General features: G+C 42.9%; 1 protein-coding gene and 1 long non-coding RNA gene across 3 annotated transcripts in view; one reads left to right on the forward strand and one right to left on the reverse strand.

Moving 5' to 3' along the window:
• The window catches only part of GMDS (GDP-mannose 4,6-dehydratase), a 3,238,640-nt gene that overhangs the window by 1,623,444 nt on the left and 1,602,544 nt on the right, over positions 1-12,652 (reverse strand). The window lies entirely within an intron of this gene.
• The window catches only part of LOC138481396 (uncharacterized), a 97,395-nt gene continuing 92,243 nt past the window's right edge, over positions 7,501-12,652 (forward strand). The window contains exon 1 of the long non-coding RNA XR_011274239.1: positions 7,501-7,732. This is a non-coding gene — a long non-coding RNA (uncharacterized lncRNA). The remainder of the gene's footprint in view (positions 7,733-12,652) is intronic.

Consider the following 12,652-nt stretch of genomic DNA (forward strand, 5'->3'; position numbering starts at 1 on the left):
CACCTTTGCCTTATGAGAATATTCTCCTCACGGTAGCAAGACTGTCCATTCTTCCATTCAGCTGCACCACGTGTTTAGAGACCCCAAAATTAAGCCCAGCAGCTCCTAATTATGAGGATTTATTCTGTTTCTTTGCAGCTGGTCACTTTGTCGTCTGGGGATTGGAATGTCTTCATATCTCTTGACCTTGGCTTTGGGTCCTGTCTCACGTGTCCTGCTCTCTGTCCAGCCTGATTCCAGCTCAGCTCGTCTCCTGCTCAGTGATTTGAAGCCTGCTGGAATTTTCCTGAACTTTAAAATGTGGTTTCTACATTGTCCATGTTATACTACATGCCCTATGGGTTAGCTATACGTGGTTTGATCAGATTCTATATGCTCTCCTGCATATCCACGTGACTATTAGCTTTAAGCATCAGCAAGCTCACTCAGGATTTCTTGTGTCTTGTGGTTTTTGCGTTACTGCATTTGGCTAATGACGAAATAAAGCAATGACAGTATCTATATGTATCTGACCTCTAACTATAGAACTGTGTACTCATGTTCTTCATGTATTCAGGTGTGTGTTTATGGGCTGCAGTGCGGACTGCACATGTCCTTCATGTTTAATGCTGCTATGTCGTGGTGTCCCTAATGACGTCAGCAACATGGCTTCTTGGTGCTTAGTCCAGGCTGTCCATATAGGTGTCCCTGACCATGGTCTTTGGCTCTTCACTCACACATGGATAGATTCGTACCGCACCTGGTCTGAATAGCTAACTGAGAGGGTACCTCTCAGTGTATTTGTCGATCATTGGTGCATTTGGGATTCGTCTGAAATAGAGTGGGCGGATGCGGGTCCTTCTGGCCTTCCATCTTGTCATGAACTTGGTGGGGAGGGGAGTCCCAGGATCCCAGCTTCCTCTTCACAACACCAGTGACAATTTCCATTAAATTTGTGTTGTATGGTCGTTTATCTTCTTTTTAAACTTCTATGTAGTTGGCATTAATTGGTCTTTGAATTTCTTGCTTTCCCACCTTTTTCAACATGGATCCTTATTAATCTCTTAGTGTATTTATAGTTCCAAATCTTCAATGTCCCATTATTTGATAACATTTGCAAAATCATGCTTTTATATATACCTGTTCTTTTAATATAATTACATCCACATTTTGGTTTCATTCATATGATCAGCTTTGTGCCTTCCTTTTTCCTAGTATCATTATCCTTCCTACCTCGTCATCTCATTTTGTCCTAGTATCCGTACTCACTTATCCTCAACCTCGACACATGTTTCACTACTTGACATAGTTCTACAGGAGTAATAATATTTTCCCCAAACCAAAAAACAAGGATAACTAAGTTCTTTTGTAATGTAAATGTTATACGTTTTTAATTCATATGTATGTCCCAAATATTAACTGACCTTTTCATGATGATGTCTGAAGGAAAATATTAATTATTTCTTATTTGTATGCGTTTATGCGGTTCTGAATATAGAACAGAGCTTGGTTTTCATAATAATGTGGGCTACTCAGCATTTGCTTTTTTCACTTCTTGGATGACCATCTTATCTAAAACATAGAAGAAAGTTAGGGGGTGCAGAAGTATATACATTTTTTCATTAAGTAGTTACATTTAGCATTGAAGAAAAAAGAATAAAGGAACTGCAGTGACTCCGTCCCAACCGCATGTCAAATGCATCAAAAATGTCTCATCCAAATGAAATCTTTTTAAGAGGATTCATATGAGGTCACCAGGTTTTGTTCTGCTAGATGACGTCATCGTGCATTGTTTTTACCATTCAGAAAAGATGCACGAAAAAATGCACTTATTGTTTGTATTACTCAAAAACAACTTCTCTGATTACTTATGTTTTCTATTTATAATTAGTACCCGGCGAGAGCCAAGCAGAATGCAACACGCATTCTGATTGGCTCTCGCTGGGTCCTTACCCGGCCGGGAATCCCTCCATCGGGATTCCACAGCCTTTGTCCCCGGCGGGGGGCATGTCAGCCCCTCAGCCAATGAGGAGGCTCGAAGCGAGGCATCCCCGCTCTGAGCCTCCCCGCAGCTCAGAGGCTGCCTTCGCCCTCCGCTGGGGACTCGGGTAAGTCTTTTTTTCATTTTGTATTCCCTTCCCTCCCACCACCCACCCCCCCACCCCCAACCTACCTTCTTGTTCCTGCGTCCCGGCGGGGGACAAGGGAAGCCTCCAGCCATGTGGGCCTTACCTATGGGCCTCGGGGCATTACCTGAGTCGGTAATGCCCCGATGCTCGGGTTATATTGCTTAAATCAGAATATTAATAACCAATTCTTAAACATTCTAAAAAGATTGTGTCTATGGAGATGATATCTAATGTCAAATGCCAGTGGTCAAATTACTGCAGATACCCCATCTGTGCTTCTTCTAGTTACTTAAATGTGATTGAAATCCTCAGAATAAGCAATTATTTTCTCTGGATAATACCTCAATTCTAATTATAAATATTATGTCTACAAATGAATATTTCACACATTAAATTGAATACCCAATATGGAAACATGTTCAAAGACATGTATTCTACCTTTGCAACTGTCATATTATGTGCTTCTAAGCTCAGTGAATAGCGTTGACATTTGTTCAAGTAGACCTTATGGAGAAGAATGACATTCTACAAAATGTTTCTAAATAAAAATAAAATAAAATAAAAATAGACATTAAAACTGCACCTTTTTTGAAAGCATTGCAATCAGCTCCCTTAATTATATTTGTCTTTATTTTCTTTATATACTTCTGTGTTTTATCTTAAATGCAGCCTTTCACACATATCATTCTACAACAAAATACAAAAGAAATACATTTTGAATACAGCACCTTATAATGGAATGATTAATTCTATGTTTAAACTATTATTACTAATTTCACTTACGTTTTTAAAATATCAGTGCTCAATGCAGCATACACATCTAACATCCACTTCAATAATTAATCTACTCTTAATGGTAAACTAAAACGAATGCGTCCCCTGTCAAATACAATTTATTTACGAGATTTGTGTATCAGAACCGCCTCCGCTGCCTGCCAATATCCTGCTAAACTGTGGGATAACTCTGTCCCTGATCGCATTCTGTGCAACTGCATTTTCGTGTTGAGAGTTCACAAATCCTAAACGAAACAAGAGAAACACTCACAGCACAACTTAGACAAGGCTTTACACTATATAGAGATATTTTAGTGTTTCTGGGATTTGGATCTTAGGTATCCAGCAGGAACTTTTCTTTGTAGGGATGCCACTTTTTGGCCTCATCACTTAGAGCGTGCTCAATTTGATTTTTTCTAACCATGAAAAGCTTCCTAAAATGTTTATCCAGAAATGTCACAGCGTATTTTTGTCTTGGTTTATAGTGTGGTATGCATCTTATGTATTCATTAGCTAAGGCTTTACTCCCAACATGGATCACGTATTCTTCTCAATCATTAACAACATTTTTTTTTTATGTAACTCATGAAAGCCGTTAGCGTTTTTGTTTCAAGCCATTCCTCAATTTATTATAGAAAACATTGATCTAATTATGCAAAGTTATTTAGCTTTGTGTCCTTTGTAGTGTTCATAAAATCACTTTAAAGGCGTAAAAGAGTACCTTGCTTGGCATTTTTTATTTTCAAATAATAATGAAAACCTCTTTATTTGCTTATGAGAGGATAACTCAGTGTCAACGCGTTTGACTTGGAAGCAAGACAACACAGAGCACTACAGGTTTGAATCCTAGTCCCGCGGTTTCCGATATTACGTGTGTTATGAAAGATGAATTAATTAATTATAGTGGTGAGAGATGTAAGACTAACTCCAAGTTTATATACTCAATTGGCTTAATTTTTGGTAGACCCAGCTCTGGGGTTGCCAAAGGCCCCACTCTAATCAAGATAGGGAACCCGATCACCCATCCAGTTGTCCCTCGAGAATATGAATGATGCCAGGGACAATTTTGATGAGCTGATGCAATGAGAAGCCCCCATGTTGTTGTTCAAAGTGGTGTAAGCACAACATTGTGTTGATAGCTTTTGTTCGTATCTTGTCATTGACTAGACCCTGGTTCATGTGGGAACTCAGTTCGACCCCCAGATAAACAAAGGTTTCAACACATTCCAGTGGACAGCCCTGCAAATACAAGTAAACACGTGGAAATGTGTTCTTTGTTGTAAAACAGAGAACCCTAGATGTATTTATGCTTAACACGAGTGTGTGATCTTTAGCAAACACATTCAATAAATGTAAGCTTCTCTGCAGCCTGATTGATGTGTGATAAAGGAGCACTAGTTCGCCAGCATACACTACATACCTCAAGTGATCTGAACCCATTATTGGGGTACTGCACAGGATTTAATCACTCAATCTCCCACACTAGCCATATACAAAGTAAAGAGCAACGAGGAAAGTACACAGCTTTGCTTCAAACCCCAATGAGTGGAAATGGGTTTTGTATACTTACCATGTGTGCTTAATCTAACTCTGATTTGGGAATCAGAATGAAGTAAAATTATTAAATTTGGTAATTCTGAGTGGCTTCCCTAATTGTCAAGTTTCACAGTTGCCCGCTTACCTTATTCAAAGGCAGCTGAAAACTCTACAAATTCCACATACGCTGGCAGATTGACGGCTTCATTTGCATGTTTTGCCAGTATTGTTAACAAGAAAATGTTGTCCATAGTAGACACCTTTGCCGTAAACCCAGTTTGTTCCAAAGGTAGTACATTGTTTTTTTATAACCAAATCCTTCAACTCACTTAATACCAAGGTTGGAAAAATGTTACTATTGCGATTCAAGAGAGAAATTAATCTGTAACTTCCTGTTGGGGATTTTTTTGAATTTTGAATATGGGATCAAATAGGAATCTTTCCATGTTTTAGGTGGAGTGTTCCTATCCACAATGTTGTTTTTAAGTAACCCAAACTATGGTTGGGCCCACAAATCCGCTGCAGCTTTAAAGACCACATTCGCAAGGCCCTCGGGTGCCAGTGCTCTTGATATTTGCAATGTTTTAATTGTAGATTGTATATGGTTTATAGTGATTGCATGGAAAACAGAGGGTCGACACGCCAAAGCATCGAAAACAAAGCATCTAATGCCAAAGCAACGACAGTCTATCTTTAACATGGAAAAATGCCTTTCCATCTAAACCAGTCCATCGAAAATATAAATGGACTGGTTTCAAAGGAAATGCACTTTTACATGTAAAAGATAGCATTTCAATGCATTTTTTGTAACGTTAAAACGTTACATGGAGCTGTCCAGTGCTGAAATGTTGGCACTGGCCAGCTCCTTGTAACGTTTGGATTTTTTGTTGTATATTGGGGGGTTCCCCCCTCAACCGCCCCAACTCCCACGCCCACCCCCAACCCTAACCGAAATGTAACTCTTAATCTAACCCTAGCCCCAACCCTAACCCTAATGTAACCCTAGCCCCAACCCTAATGTAACCCTTATTCTAACCCTAGCCCCAACCCTAACCCTAATGTAACCCTTAATCTCACCCCAGCCCCAACCCTAACCCTAATGTAAACCTTAATCTAACCCTAGCCCCAACCCTAACCCAACCCTAACTCTAATCTAACCCCTAATCTTAACATTACATTTTGATGGATCCATTGAATTGCATTCAATGAAATGGCCATTCTATGGTCTTCAGACTGTGTTATGATTTATTTATTTATTATCATGTAGAATAAATAAATCATAACGCAGTCTGGAGATCTGCTGTCTTTACTAATATTTGGTACATCATTGTGATGAAAAGAGCTCGGCCACAAACAAGCTCGGTGCTCCATTTTTAAACAGCTCGTCCCCCATTCATTGTTTAGGGCCAGTCAAATGTAGCTATTGTATTCAGGCCTCACGTGACAGCAAAATAATGCCTCCCTTTCATAGCTGACCAGGAGAATAAGCAAAATGCATTTCATTCAACAGTGCAGTGGAAGGCAGGAAACAGAGGGGTAAGCTGTGGACTCAGAGTAAATGCATGCTTGCATAGGATGACTATTAAGGAGAGGATTTAATGGGCGTTCACTAGCTAACATTTGGACCAATTATTTAAATTGTCGGTTATGATTCCCACAAGTAGACAGAAAACTATGCTCTGTACATTATGTGGTTATTTTAAGAAGCTATGTAGGTCATAGCAGTGATGAATGCACATGAAGAAATTGTAAAAACAAAGTGTTGGAGATGTGGCCCAATAAAGATCAGATTTCGAATTCTGATGTCCTCACTTGGCCAAACTGTGTGATTTTGAACAAATCATGACCTCAGGTCGCTTATATGTGAAAATTGGAAGCTCTAAAAATCTTAGCAAGTCCACGCAGCAAAGTGGGGCTGGGTTGCTTGGAAGCACGTGGTCATGCTGAGAAAGAGCAATTTTGGGGGCAGGTGGGCACCAGCCATGATGCCATCTGCGCGCTGACTGAAGTGTTGGGGGGTCTTTGGAATGCCGAGAACTGGTTAGGGATAAAAGGGGGACGCAGGAGTTATGAATCCTCTTTGATCCTGGTGCGCGCCGCAGCTTTAGGGCATGGTTAGGGCCCCAGACCCCCATAGCACTTTTAAGGGTGGTTTACAGAGGATAGGACAGGGGTGTTGACAGAGAACAAGGCTGCATGCTAGACTCCGGAATATTTAGGAACAAAATGTGTGTCCCTAGTTGTGTACCGTGCCGAGGGAGTTGTCATGTGTCATGTTGCCGAGCCCGGCTAAGCGGAACGAGTCTGGGGGGTAAACCAGCTACAATCAGTAGTCCTACTCCTTTCCCCCAGGAGTGTTCTCGGGTCCAGGAGGGGTTGGAGTTGTATGCTGTCAGGCACTCCCCCTCGTCCAGCCGTGTCGACCTTCACAAGTCCTTTTAAAAATGATGGCAGTGATAATGAACAAGTTTCACCATTGCTGTAAAATATGAACTTTTCATTTTCTGGAGTAAATATGGAGAAAAGCCTTCAAAAATAATTGCCTGGCGTGCTACTCCTGACTGCCCAAGCCCCTGCGCTGCGTACCACTGGTGATCACTATTAAAGTAAGCAAAGAACCTTTTAAGTGATTGGTGCAGTGGGATTCACGGGCACCATTGGGGTGCAGCCAATGTACGTGGGCCACGTTGGAGCAGTGTGACTAGAGGCGCTGCGGTAGTGTGAGGCGCATCTTACTCCGCGCACTGTTGCCACCTGCATGGTTTCTGGGCGCTCTAGCGGATCTGCAAAGCAAGTGGGAGCAGGAAGGGTAAGTTAGTAGGACTGAGCGGGAGAAAGAGCAAGTGAGCTGTGATACGCTCTGACCCAGTCAATGGAAAGGGAGCTGCTTACATCAAGTTACATGTGCACATGCGCTTGTAGTAAGCGCAGCTGGGATTTCTGCTCACTCCGGATTGTGGCGGGGCGCCCAGGAGAGCGCTTCCAACGTTATATATAGATCAGGAAAATGAGGTGGTGCTTTTAAATTTAGCCTTGACAGTAGTGTGCGATATTAGCTCAGCCTACTCTCCCACATTATGCATATACTTCAAGCGGTTTATAAATACACCGTTTTCCATTAGAATGGCCCAGAACAAGTAGCCGGCCGCTGGTTGGCCTGGAGGGCTTGGGCTCGAAGGAGACGGGGTCGCCTCCAGGATATAAACACAAAAGGCGGACACACGGCGCTGTTGCAAGGCCAGGCAGCCACTGGCACAGACACGCCGTGGGAGAACGGAGGTTCCGGCAATCGGGACGGCAGGAATGGGTAGCAGGTCAGTTATCTCAGTGAATTTAGGGCTTGCGGCGGAGAAGTGCGTGGCGGTTGGGAGGGGGAGATTATCGGTTTGAATCGAGGTAACTTAAGCTTTCCTCTTTGTTCAATTTAGGAAACAAGCATCATTAAATTGGAAACGCCTATAATTTTAATACAATGGTTTATTACTTATTAAATTATATTTAACAACTTTACTTTTACATTTTTGTTTCTTTCATTTAAGGTAATTTGGTACTACATACAACCCCCCTCCCCAGGCCCTCCACCCCGTAACTCGCGGATCACCACGGAACATTGCCAGAAGGACGCGCTTTCTTCTGGCGAAACGTGCCTGCCACTGTCATTTCCCTCCTACGGGACCGTTGTGTTTTTTTGCATCCCTTTTAGCAGCACGTTTACGAAAATCGATCAGTTTTGAGGGGTAGGCTCGAACAGCTAGACCGATATCACATAGGTGTTCTAATTCAGTGGCGAGAGGTGTGCTCTTCATGGCGCTCACTGATCACTACTCGATGCGCACTGAGAACGCAAGCTAGGAGCATATCGCTGGAGTGTGCGGTTTCTCAACTGATATCACGCATGGATTGGAACAGGCATTGGACTGGAACTGGAATATACGTTTTATTACTTTTTAAATTATATTCAACAACTTTACTTTTACATTTTTCTTTCATTTCATGTTAATTTTGTTCGTGGGGGGGCAAATACAGGAAGTGACATCACTGGCAGTTATATGACCGCAAATTTGCATGTAGTCACCCACCTGGTGCAACAGCGCGTGGGGGGGTGGGGGCGCACGCAGCGCAGAACAGTGGAAACATTGGCTAGCATGCACTGCATATACTACAGTCAAGTAAGAAGGAGATTTAAGCCATTGAGTTGCATTCCAGTAAGACATCACTGCCCCTACTCCACCGATTTATAATCGTCCATGTTGTAGTAGCCCTCCCTCAAAAGGCAGAACAACACAACTAGGATGGGAGAATGAAATTCTTGCTAAACAGAAGGTACAGCTGCAAGGTGGAGTACCACCACCACCACCACCAAAAAAAAGTTCCCAATTCAAGGGAAACGAGAAGTAAAGATGTTTCCCGATTAAAAACTACCAAGCAAGACGTGTGTGTTGCCATAGTTCAATAAAACATCAACAATTCAAACTTACAATAGTGCTGCTGTAGATTTGCCAGCAGGAAGTGACATTTGCTCAGATGTTACCTCTGGGTAGCCAGATAGAGCTAGGGATGTAGCTTAATCTTAAACCTTTCAGTGGACAGATCAGATGTGCTGCTGAAGTATAATGCAATCCTGGCTGATGTATAATGCAATCCTGGCTGAAGTATGATGCAATCAAGTGTGGTTTCAGACTTGGGTGGAAGAGTGTTAACTGCTTTTAACATTGTAGTTTGCCAGAAATTCTGGTAAAGTAGTGTACAATGTTAAAAAGCAGTTACCCAGGTTCACCCTGCACCCAGGTGATGTTTGGGACTGATGGAAGCACTCGCATCTAAATGTTGTAGCCATGATTGTCTCCATGTTTTAAAAACTCCCACTTTCCGGGTTTTCAACATTCATTTGAAACAACCCTTATCCAAAAAATGAAGGAGTCAGTAAAAAGAAAGTATACCCCACTTATGCTTAATAACGTCTTGCCTTCCAAGAAACCTTCAGTCAAAATTCACCCACTGCAATGTTCCTAAATTCAGATTGCAGAGTAGTGTCTGACGGAACCTCAATCAGCTCTTCATGGGCATTAAATGGAAGATGCATCACCTCCTCTGCCAGAAAAGCCTGCATCACCCAGTCATTAATGCCAGCATTTACTTCAGGGAAGTATTCATCAAAGTTGGACCTTAATGTTGCTAGGTTGCTTGCCCAGCTCCAACTGTTCTTTTGCAAAGGTCTAGCCTCCTCTTGAAGGCAAATACTTTTTTATTAATTCTTTCCTCTGTGTTCCCATGTCTACAGGAATGCCCCCAAAGGTGGGATTGGGAGTTTCTAGGGTGGTGAGTTCTAGTGGTCTTAGTTTCCTTTATAAAATGCACAAATCACATAGTATGTCAACCAGACAATGTATCATTGTGTACAGCTTAAAGGGGGCCACCTGACCCAAAGCAGCACACTAGGAGATGTATTTTGGAACAATCAACATTGTAAACACACCTCTAGTTTACATTGTAAAGAGTGCTTGTGCTGCAATTACAAGCACCCAGTTAATAAAGTCCAGACTTAAAACACTTGATCAGCATTCAGTGAGTAAAATAACCTTGTAAAGCAGCTTTGCATAAAATTACAGAGAATTTTGGGATTATCAGGCACTGGCAAGCAGGCTCTGCTGTTGCTGTGGGAGAAGTGAGACTTGCGATGGCGACAAATTTAAGGTTAATAGCTGCTGTTTATCACAAGATGGCAGGCCAGCACAGATCTTAACCACTGAATGCCCACTGAACAGCTATAAACCCTTCTATGTCAGCAAGAGGCTGATGTAGAGGAACCAGTGTTAGAAAGCAATGAGGTAATTATACTGTACCGTATCCTGTGGGAGGTGATGCCCCCCAAGACTCAGTGAAGGCCCCTCGTGTCAAAAGGTTGAAAAGTCCTGCCGTCTCAGTCCCCACAGTCCTAACTTCTCCCCTGCTTAGAGTGGAAGCAGTCTGCGACACACAGCTTTTAATGCAAATCGCACATTTTAAGCGTCAGGAAAAAAAACAGAGAACTGAATACATTGCTGGGGTAAATGAGTTCTGCCTGGCAACACTGGTAATACTGTATAGAGCCACATTATCGCACCACCCAACTATGAGTTTGAGGGCAAAGGTGGAGGAAAATCCTTCAGCAAGAAGCTGGAGGTATTTCCTCCACCATACCGCCCAAAATAGAACAATTTGGGGCATTACCACCAGCAAAATTACTACCAGCAGTAATACTGCTGAAATCCACCATGGAGTCCTATGGCCTCCAATTAATGGGGACTAACACTGCCTACCACCACTTGTAATCCGGCAGTAATACCGCCAGACCAAGTGGCAGTAATGGTAGTACAGTTTGGTGGTATCTCGGCAGATTTACAGGCCACACAGAGACATCACCCCTCTCCATGTTGTCTTTTATTGTAAAGTGGATTACCAGGTTTCAGACCTGTAAAATACCCCTGTCTCCTCAGGTGACTCAGACCCCCACCATTCCATCCTACATAAACTTGATGCCCCCAGGCTGTTCTTCTAGTCTACTTTTATTCTACCCCTGTAGATCCAGGAACGTCGACTCCTGTTACTTTCATGGAATATTTTACTTTCTGTTCCTTAAAGCCAGGGGTCTGAAACATGTGGCTCTCCAGATGTTTTGGACAATGACTCCTATGATCCATCACCATTGACTATGCTGGCTGGGGCTGATGAGCATTGTAGTAAAACACATCTGCAGAGCTAAAGATTGCAGAATCCCGTGTCCAAGCAGAGGCCTGGAACTCCATACTGCCACAAGCACCTTATCATTTGACTCTGGCTCTGAAATAGAGACTTTATGCCGGCCCTTTACCCACAAACACTGGTTGTTAATATTTTACCTTGGAGCTGCATGCGTTAATATCACTAGTGCAAGAAACAGAAGTTCAGGACGGGCGTTAAAAAGACTTCTGTGGGTCGTATGCGGCCTATGAGTTCACAGGGTTTGGTTGACCAGGGACTAGCACACGAGGCGTGGAGTTGGGACAGGTTGGCAGGTTAGCTGCTGGCAACCTTTCAGGTGGCAACCGTAAACCCATGAAGAGGGAGCGGAGATGTGCAGTGCTTCTTTGCCCCCCTGATTCTCTGATTTGTCAGAGCTACATTTTCAAAGCCTCTCTCTGAATGGAGCATGGGTGCATTCATCTCTCAGTTGACTCACACAGTTATTGTTCTGTCTGCAGCTTTCATTTGTTATAAAACAGCACCCAAGGTTGGTGGCTCTCAGGGGGTAGGGATCCTGGGACGCTCCAAGGACAACGAACTGGCAGCCACGGGGTTTTAGTAATGCGCTACTTTTGTTAACAAAATGAGCCCCCAAAAAATCTTTTTTTTGTGACTTCACCAGCAAATCATCACGAATCGATGACTGGGAGATAGGCTGCAGGAGAGCGATTCCCCCTTATTTGTATGGTACAGTAGCACAGATAGGAGAAAGAGGTTGGTTGGCTCTCGACTTACATCTACCTGTTCAGTAGCACACCTGGGAGTGGGTAGTTGAACTGGCTTTGGGGTCCCCGTTTCTCTGTGATAGCATACTCTTGAGGGCATACTTTTTTAATGAACTTTTAATTGCAACTGCATGTGTATACCAAGTGCTTAATTTCTAAAACAGTAGGTGCCTGTGCCCAAATATGTTCTAGCACTTCTGTGACACTTGGGCAGTTCCACACCACTGCTGCCACCACCCATAGTGCGACAGAGGCCGGGCCTTTGTGGGGCCTCAGCAGGGTCAGAATGGGACAAGAAATAGGCCTGGTCACCTAAAAAAAAGTGGCCCACCCCTTGCCTCAAAAAAGTGGCCCACACCTCGCCTCACGACCCTTGACCTCTGATGACATCACCAGAAGTTATGTCCTTTGACCCCACAGTGACATCCTGGGAAGCGATGAAACACAACCTTTCACCCCTTGACAAAACAGGAAGTGGCATCAAATAGCATTGTACCTAAGTAGACTAAATTACTGTGAATCCAAGCAGACGTCCAAGGCCAAATGATAGATAATGTAATTGTATAGTACTTACGCTTAAGCTCTTTTTTATAGAAGAAATATGCATACAATATCACCCAACCTGTGGTGGTACTCATTTATCGACCTAAGAAGGATGAAAGGCTTTTTGGAAAAAAAAAACTTTTTTTCTATGTTTTTTTCTTCCAAACCAGCCCAGGCATGGCCAGAAACTGGCGCCCACTCCTC

This window comes from Ambystoma mexicanum, chromosome 5p (assembly GCF_040938575.1).
Source record: "Ambystoma mexicanum isolate Mex_15411 chromosome 5p, UKY_AmexF1_1, whole genome shotgun sequence".
NCBI lineage: Eukaryota > Metazoa > Chordata > Amphibia > Caudata > Ambystomatidae > Ambystoma > Ambystoma mexicanum.